Raw genomic sequence first — 10,423 nt, forward strand, 5'->3', positions numbered from 1 at the left:
TATTTGGAAACAAAGGAGAAGCAAAGATATCAAGTAGAAATGGAAGGGGGTACCTAATTGCCATGTATATTGGTATCTGACAGATGATTTAGAACAAGATAATATATTTTCATATAGGGTAAAATAAATTCACAAGTTTGTACTCAAAAAGATTCATTTTTGTATGTGTTAATATAGACATAGGTATATGCCCATATATGCTTCTTTACAAACATGTAACTAGAGATACAAAACATATGCATAAGTATATAAAGAAACATTTACACAATGTTAGCTATTATATAAGCATACATGGATTGTGAATGTGAAGAAAATGGTGTATAATAAAAATGAAACATCTGGCCCTCCAGGCATGCATTTTAATGGGTGCTTTAATGATAGCATGTGACGAATGGAACATATGGCCATATCAGTAAAGTCTTGCTACAGAGAACTGGACAGATCTTTCGAACCAAATTTTTTTGTAACATATAGCTATACCCACAGTATTTTTCTAAACGTACAAATTCAAACCATTCTAAATTAAAGAACTGCATATTCAGTAATTTTTTATTATGTTTTCACATTAACTGTCTTCTTAAGGTTAAGCACTCACATGTATTACAAAACGAATAGATCTCAATCTAAAAATAACAATCTCAATGACTGCAATGGAGTTAATTATGCCCATTCTGCTACTATTCTAGCTTTCTCTCTGGATTATGGAATTGTTTTTGAAAACTGGTTGTAAATCTATATAGAGAGTATAATAAAGAATAATAAAGACGAACCTTGCTCAAAACTCTCCAAGAGGCTTACACAAACTTTCCTACCATAAGTCTCTTTATGGAACCATAATCCCATTCTCACCTACACCCCGACTCTCAAATCTTCAACCTTCAATAATGAAAGTTCATTGCTCAGAGCAAACAACAAGCATTTTGTGTAGCACAAAGAGCCCATGAAATGGAGTTGTGTTGACACTGTGATTCTGCAGCCTCAGGAGATCACTGGCAAGATGCCATTTTGATAGAGCAACTTCACTCCTCAAACTAGGGGCCATGTGAGAAATGTCAAATCACTGATAGAGAAGACACCAACTGACTCTAAGTGGAGAGAACAATACAAGAGCTGATTTAGAGGAGACTTGTTTTGACTAGCAAAGAAGCACAGCGTTTTGAGGAAAAGAACAGAATTAGTCTAGTGAGGAGATGGATATAGAGGCCATTCAGCTGCTTCCCAGCTAAGCCGGTTCTGAGTGGAGACTCAAATGCTCTGTCTAAAAAGTGGTTATGCTTAGTCCACAGATTTGTAGGGGAAATAAAGGATCAAACAAATGTAAACAACCTGGATGTTAGCTAAGGCTTCTCTGTCCCTTAGTTCTCAAGTCTATTCATGTGGCTTGAGTTAATATCCTACACAACCCAGATAAAAACTCAACCCATGGGGTGTGTACAGGAAAACAAAAACAAAAAGGTACACAACGTTTTTAGTGAGTGTCCTACCCTTACTGCAGTTTAGTGGGTCACAAATTGGAAGTGTGTGATCTCTCAATCTCTCCAGCTCAACCTCTTCCTATTCCCTTCCCATCTCCTTCTTCTCTTTACTCCATTCTTCCTCCTCTCATTCTGGGACAATTAAATCCCTCTCCTTTTCTCTTGCTGAGTAGTTTTGCCTCCTTCTCTAAAGCTTCTATACCCCTGAGCGCCAGACCCTAAGGGTGCATTTATACCCAAGCTCGTATGTAACTAGAATAAGGGCTTTTCTCTCTCCATAAGAAACTCTGGCAGCAGCTCCTAAAGGAGTAAAAATTTCACCAACTCCTTATAGTTAATTACTATTATTACTGGCTAAAATAATGCTTGATCACTTGGAACCTCCAGAACAATGACAATCAAGGAAGATAATGAGATTAACTCCATAGCAATTATTTCAAACTCGAAGCAATATTCAATTACCTATCAGGACATATGAAATATTACCAATTTCTATTTTTTTCTATACCCAAGACAGTTTGAATAGAAGTATAGACCCCTTTGAGATCTATGACATATTCTCAGGGGCCTGTGAATTCTTTTTGAAGATTTAACATTTTGGGGCTTTCATGTTTATAATACTCTTTGAAAATTAAAGCGAGCTTATTCTGCTTCATTTGAATGACCGCCTTATGAACAATTAAGTGTCAAGTAATCATCTGTGGTACAATTGTTCAATTAACAGTGAATTGATAAACTTGTCTAGGTCTTCTTGTTCTAATATGAAAATGACAACATTACTACATATCTGCTATTGTAACTCAAACTCAAAAGAATTGTTAAATTCTTCTACAAGTTATAAAAGTAATACTTCTCTGTAGCAAAGATATTTCATAACTAAATTTTTCTTCTGTTTTTAATATATCTTAAGGCTTTGATTTTACATTATTAATATGATACTAGAGGCCCAGCACATGATTAAATTGTGCTCATGTAGGGTCCCCTAGGCCTGGCCTGCCATCAGGGCCATGTGTGCTGTCCCACAATGCCTCGCACACTCCACGGATGCTACCGGCACCCCGTGACACTCTGCAGATGCTGCTGGCACCCCGCAATGCTCCACCGACACTGTCAGTGCCCAGGGAAGGTGGGGGGTGAGGGGAGGGCCTGAGAGGTGCTCCATGCACCTCGTGGTGATCGGTCATTTGGTCATTACGGTGTTATGGGTCACTGGCCTTTTATAATATAGATGGAGAAGCAAAGCAAATTCTATTTTAATTATAGAAAGTGAAAAAAGAAGGTGGATTTAATACAGAAATGATACTTTCACAGTAGTATTGAAAAATGGACACAAATATATTAAATAGTATAGTTTTAGTACAGAAGGAAAAAAATAGCAATAAATGACTTGTTCATAATATTCTAAAAACGAGGTATAAATTGAAATTTCTTAGTTTTACTTTAAATTCAGAGAAAGTTGTTCTTCAGAAGGTTCTAGTTAAATATAAAGTCTGAATTAACAAACAAAAGTTTAAAGAAATTAATATCATGCCCTAGCTGGTTTGGCTCAATGGATAGAGTATCAGCCTGTGGACTGAAGGATCCCAGGTTTGATTCTGGTCAAGGGCATATGCTGGGGTTATGGACTCGATCCCCAGTGGGGGGCATGCAAGAGGCAGCCAATCAATGATTCTCTTTCATCATTGATGTTTCTATCTCTCTCTCCCTCTCCCTCCCTCTCTGAAATCAATAAATTTTTTTTTAAAATATTAATATCATTACGTATGATTTGTATGAACATGCATTTCCTACATTTAAGTCCCCAGTTATTCATTTAAAGGCTAAGCTCCATGGACATAGACAATAGGGTGGTGAAGGCCTGGGGCAGGGGGGCGGGAGCAAGTAGGAGGGGGTTAATGAGGAAAAAAGGGGACATATGTAACTTTCGAAAATAAAGATTTTTTTTTTTAAAAAAAGGCTAAGCTAAGTATTTCTGTAAAGATATTTTGTAGGTGTGATTAAAGTTCATAATCAGTTTAAGAGATTATTTTAGACTAGAGGCCTGATGCATGAAGATTCGTGCAAGAATAAGCCTTCCTTGCCCTGGCTGCTGGCACCGCCTTAGCTCTGGCCCAGAGCCACCTTCCGCCTTCACACACTGCCCAGAGGCCCAGAGAAGCCAGGGCAGGGCAGAACACCATCTTTGTCATGTCAATTTGCATATTCCCTCCTTAATGGCTGTGGGAGCTGCCATCTTTGTTGCAAAGTGACAGTCAATTTGCATAATCTGTATTTATTAGATAGGATAATCTGGGTGGGCCTGATTCAATGGATGAAACTCTTTGAGAGGGGACTGAGGCCTCCATGATAAGAGTTCCAGCCTCGGGGTAGCAGCATTAGCCCCAGACTCACAGCCTGCCCTTCCTGATGTTTTGGGCTACAGATTTCAGCTTGGCCAGCCCCCACAATTGCATAAGCCAATTTCTTGCATTAAATGTCTTAATATACATCTCTTGTTAGGCCTGCTTCCTGGGGGAGCCCTGACTGACACAAGGCCCCAATAACCTGATGATATGCAAATGTTCATCAATCATAAGAAATTGATATCAAATAAAAATTTTAATCCAGCAGAACTTTGTAGGTATTTGGAAACTAACCTTGCATTTGTTTTTCAACCTCTTGATTTTTAAAAAGTTTCTGAAACAGTTACACCTACATACAAATACTTGAAGGGGAAAAGGCATTTGCTTTTAATACTTTTTTAAAATGGCAACTACTTCTTATGAAATAATATTGTTGACTGCAAAACTGCAAAAGCTTCAAGCAATTACTGCAAATTTCATTGGATGAATAACCAAGAGGCTGCAGTGTAGGAAAACTTCAATATTAGACAAATATGGTTGACAAATGGCCATGAGTGGTGATACTGGCTTGATGCTCCACATCATCACAGAGCACTGTCTCAGGGGATCTAGGCCAGAGAACAGACAAGATCTGCCACTATCACTCTAAAAGAGACCAATGAGCTTCCAGAATGAATGTGGACCTGTGGACTTCGCATTTCCTAAACCTCATAATTACCTTGTCCCCTGATACCTCTAGATCATAAACCCAGCCCTCAATAAATTCCATCATCTTGGAGAGGATCACAGAGAGTAGGAAGAAATATAAAAAACTGAGGGTTTATCCCAAACACACTGAGCCATCACAAAAAGGTTATGTAGATCCTGGTCTGGCAGCTCAGTTGGTTCAAGTGTTGTCCTGATACCTCATGTTTGAGTTCAATCTCCCGTCAGGGCACTTACAGGAATCAACCAATGAATGCATAAATAAGTAAAAAATTGATGGTTTTCTCTCTCTCAAATAAATAAATAAAAACATAAAAAATGAAGAGGTTATATAAACTGGAAAAGACTATATATTGCCAAGTTTATAGAATTGTCTTTTCCTCCATGTTACCCAGTGGACTAGAATATTGTAAAGAAGATCAGATCTATGAAGCAACATAAAGAATCAGCGTTTTATTTGCTCATTTTATGGCGGCATGAGTAAATTTTCACCTCATCACAGCATATGTGTTCTGGATTCTTTTGCTGAAAGAACTGGAATTGCAATATTAATATTGTCAAGTGATTCCCCAAAACCTGCTTCATGTCCAGGAATATCCCTAAAGGGTTTTTGTTTTATAACTGAAGGAAGAGGGAGGAATTTTATTTGAGGTTGAGTTAGAATAGAAAGATAAAGAAGAGAGTGCCTGGCATCTGCTCCTTTTCAGATAATCTGGACTCAATTTGAATCAGTGAAGTTATAGGGATGAGAGTCAAAACCTGATGGAAATGTTCACAAGAGATGTAGTGAAACTGAGTACAAGTAGAATTTCTTTGTTGCCCAGGTGATAAGACATGTATGAAACTAAAAGAACGAGACTGGTCTTCCTACCAAACAAAGGTTAAAAGGCATTTACAGTCAGGGATCAAGTACCTGAATTCCCTTCAGACATCAAACCTCTGGCATAGAGGAAATGAGGAAACCTCTTAAGGCAAAGAGAATCCCAACTGATCCAGACTGACCCCCAAGACAGCTGTAGTCCCATAAGAATTAGCACTAGTTCCTTAGTGAGGAAAAAATGGACCTTCATATCAAAATTTACCAAGGCCTTTTATAGTATAACTGTCCCGAAGTTTGGCTTTGGCCTCGTTATTTGACCGAAATCTGCCGTACAGCCTTAGCCACTGATGATAAAGAATCAAATATTTGCCCTAGCCGGTTTTGCTCAGTGGATAGAGCATTGCCCTGTTGACTGAAGGGTCCTCTGTTCAATTCCGGTCAAGGGCACATACCAGGGTTGTGAGCTTGATCCCTGGTAGTGGCGGGGGGGGGGGGGGGGGGGGGCGGGTGTGCAGGAGGTAGTAAATGTAGGGGGGGTGCAGGAGGTAGTCAATCAATGATTCTCTCTCATCATTGATGTTTCTCTCTCTCTCCCCCCTTCTCTCTGAAATCTATAAAAATATATTTAATAAAAAAAAGAATCGAATACTTCAGCAAATGCCATTTCAGACATCTCTGAATCTGTGTGTGATTAATGGTTATATCATCATGTATGTTACGATCATACCTAACCAGAATTTTATACACAGTACTACAAATAAGACATGTCATTCAGATTTATTATTATTATCTTAATTGCTCCTTTCAAAAATTGGTAAAATTTCAAGACATAATTTGGAATGAAAATTTCTTTCTGTGCTTGTCATTGAAATTCTATGTCAATTGACATCTAAGTATATATTCATTCAAGTGAGCATAAAATGTTGCTATAATGATGTACTTTGAAAGCTGTTAATTTAATGTACAAAAACAATTATTAAGAACCTTGAGATTGTTAAGTAAATAAGAAAATAGATTGACAGTTAAGATGAATGTTAAGAGAGAATGCATAAGCTTGCTACTTTTACAAAGACTATTGTGGTAACAAGTCTCCAAGATGGTGCTCAGTGACCCTCACCTCCTGGTATTTCGGCCCTTGAGGAGTACCTTCCCATCTTTCTCTCTCTCTCTCTCTCTCTCTCTACATATATATATATATACACTAATAAAAGAGAAACATGGTAATTGGCGTACGACCGCTACCCTTCCCATTGGCTAATCAGCGTATCCTTATGCAAATTAACTGTCAGCCAAGATGGCGGCCGGCAGCCAGGCAGCTGGAAGCGAACATGAGGCTTGCTTGCTCCAGTGACTGCAGACTCCAACGTTCCCTGCCTGACCTGCCGGCCTCTGAGTTGCAACTCTAATCAACTATGTACTATGTTGCAAATAAGAAGCTAAACAAAACTCCAGAAACCAGGTTTCAGCCTGCTGGGATCTCAGAGCTGAAGTTATACATTGTTTCGATTATAGAACAGCAAGCAAACCAGATACTAAGCCTCAGAGCTAGAGCCAGAGCTAAAGCTGGCCCAGAATAAAATAAAAAAAGAGAAAAAAAAGGAGCTGTTGGGAGCTTCAGTCAACAACTGCCAGCCTGAAAGCAGCCCTCAGCCCCTCACCCAGACTGGCCAGGCACCCCAGTGGGGACCCCCACCCTGCAGGGTGTGTGACCAGCTGCAAACAGCCATCATCCCCTCATCCAGGCTGGCCAGGCACCCCAGTGGGGACCCCCACCCTGATCCAGGACACCCTTCAGGGCAAACCAGCCGGCCCCCAGGCCTCTATCCTATATAGTAAAAGGGTAATATAGCTCCCAGCACCGGGATCAGTGTGACAGGGGGCAGCGCCCAAATCCCTTGATCGCCCTGCAGCTCTGTGTGTGACAGGGGGCGGGGCCACAACCTCCCTATCCGCCCTGCTCTGTTTGTGACAGGGGAAGGCGCCCCAACCCTCTAATGGGCCCTGCTCTGTGTGTGACAGGGTGTGGCGCCCCAACCCCCCCCCCATACACATGGGCCCTGCTCTGTGTGTGACGGGGTAGAGCCAAACTTCCCCATTGGCTCTGCCCTGAGTGTGACAGTGGCGGCGCCCCAACCCCCTGATCAGCCCTGCTCTGTGTGTGACGGGGGGTGGGGGTGCCCTAACTCCCCTATCGGCCCTACTCTGTGCGTGACAGGGGGGAGCTCCCCAACCCCCTGACGGGCCCTGCTCTGTGCGTGACAGGGGAGAGTTCCTCAACCCCCTGATCGGCCCTGCTCTGTGCATGACAGGGGGGAGCTCCCCAACCCCCTGATTGGCCCTGCTCTGTGCATGACAGGGGGTGGCGTCACAACCTCCCCATCGACCCTGCCTTGAGTGTGACAGGAGGCGGTGCCCCAACCCCCCAATCGGCCCCACCCTGAGCGTGACTGAGGGTGGCATCACAACCTCCCAATCCGCCTTGCTCTGTGCATGACTGGGGGTGGCGTCCCAACTCCCCAATCAGCCCTGCTCTGAGCCCGACCAGGGGCTGCACCTAGGGATTGGGCCTGCCCTCTGCCACCCAGGAGCAGGCCTAAGCCAGCAGGTCGTTATCTCCTGAGGGGTCCCAGACTGCAAGAGGGCACAGGCCGGGCTGAGGGACCCCCCTCCCCCCACCAAGTGCACAAATTTTTGTGCACCGGGCCTCTAGTATATATATAATATGCTAAGTGTCTGACCATTTAACTGTTCGACCGGTAGCTATGACACGCACTGACCACCAGGGTGCAGACGCTCAATGTATAGGCATGGAAACATGGAACAGACTGATGAGTCTCAGAAAGAAGAGGAGAAGGGGGAGGACAGGAAGAGATTAACCAAAGATCTTATATGCATACTAGAGGCCTGGTGCACGGATTCATTCACCAGTGGGGTCCTTCGACCTGGCCTGTGGGGATTAGGCCAAATCGTGCACCAGGTCTTCAACATCCCCCAAGGGGTCCCAAATTGCGAGAGGGTGCAGGCCAGGCCGAGGAACCTCACCAGTGTACGAATCCATGCACTGAGCCTCTAGTATTGAATAAAACTGATCTCCATAAACAGTAATCACATAGTATGGCTTCTAGGACTGTGTGAAAATAGACACCAAGATTTCCACCTTGTTCTCTCTGGAATCACCAGTTCTTGGGGAACCCAGACATTCAAGCAGCCCGTGAAGAAGCACAAGTAGGGAAGAAATGAGGCTTCCAGCCAACACCCACCACCAGTTTGTCAGTCATTTGTGTAAGCCAGCGGTTCTCAACCTGTGGGTCGTGAACAATGAAATTACATCCTGCATATCAGATATTTACATTACGATTTATAACAGTAGCAAAATTGCAGTTATGAAGTGCAACGAAAATAATTTTATGGTTGGGGGTCACCACAACATGAGGAACTGTATTAAAGGGTCGCAGCATTAGGAAGGGAAGCAGGTCCACCAGCCCCAGTCAAGTTTCAGATGACTGCATCCTGGACCAACATGTGAACTGCAATCTCAAGAGAGACCTGAGCAAGGACTGGCACAATAAGGCACTTTAAGTTTCTAACTTACTAAAAGTGAGGATAATAAGTGTTTATTGTTTTAAACCCCTAAGTTTGGGGGGGGACTTTTAATGCAGCAAAACTTAATTAACTATAAAGGTTTGCCTTATTGGAAATGATAGCACAGAGATGATGAACCCTTCTCAGAGCATTATATCTAAGGGCACATGATGTCAATAAATCTTATTATTGGTGACATTAACCTTGAATCCTTGGTCAAGGGGATATCTGCCAGGTTTCTGTACTGTACAGTCACTTATTTTGGAAGAGATACTTTGATATTCTGTCTCTCCTTAAGCTTTTACACACTGATTTCAGCATCCACTGGAGGATCTCACCTGCAGCAATTATTACTGGGGTGTTGTAATGGTGATCTTCTCTTTTATACCTTTCTTTACTACTTATTACATGGAATTTCTCTGTAAAGAAATGTTGTACCTTGTCTGCCACTTGCATATTTATTCAATTATTATTTATATCAGTACAGACTCGTGAATGTGTACTTTATTTGGGGGGCTTAACTTCAATTATGTTTAACTGATTTTGTTGGTGGTGGTGTTGGTGGTTTTATAAAACCATGAGTTAAAGATACTTGGACCAGGAAGATCCACTGTGAATATGTAAATCAAAATACTGGAACCTACTATAGGCCCTATCATGTAACAGAGTTTTTTACAGAATTCAGTCTTAATTTGTTTGCCTCTGCAGGTGTTTCCTATACTAGACTTGCATGTAGATGTTCAATAACTGTCAAGTAGCATTCTTGAAAAATATTTAAAATGGCAGCAGTGTAAGTAGATGCTGCACAGACATGCTCCCAGGAACAAACTTGTATTACAACTAAAATACAGAAAAACTTCCTCAGTTATCAACGGAAACCTCGAAGGAGAGAACCCTGACACCCGAGGACTGAAAGTGGAGACTGCATAGAGACTGGTAGGAGGGGCGGAGGCACGAAAGGGCTGGCCAGGTGCCCACCAGCAACAACTCGAGTAGCAATACTCATATCCAACAAAATAGACTTTAAAATGAAGACCATCAAAAGAGACAACAAAGGTCACTCCATAATACTAAAGGGATCAATGCAACAAGAGGATATAACCCTGGTAAACATATATGCACCCAACATAGGAGCACCTACATATATAAAAAAAATTAGAGGACTTTCACAGAGAAATCGACAACAATATAGCCACAGTATGGGACTTTAACACCCCCTCTGACTTCACTGGGTATATATTCCAGACAAAAACTTAACAAGGAAACAGAGACTCTAAAGGACACACTGGATCAGATGTATTTAACTGACATTTATAGAACATTTCACCCCAATGTAGCAGAATATACTTTCTTCTCAAGTGCACATGGATCATTCACAAGATAGACCACATGTTAGGACAGAAAACAAGTCTTTACAAGTTCAAGAAGATTAAAATTATATCAAGCATCTTCTCAGATCACAGTGGAATGAAATTAAAAATCAATTACAGTAAAAACAC

Source organism: Myotis yumanensis, unplaced genomic scaffold (assembly GCF_028538775.1).
Source record: "Myotis yumanensis isolate MYYU_CA2020_CCGP unplaced genomic scaffold, mMyoYum1.0.hap1 SCAF_8, whole genome shotgun sequence".
NCBI lineage: Eukaryota > Metazoa > Chordata > Mammalia > Chiroptera > Vespertilionidae > Myotis > Myotis yumanensis.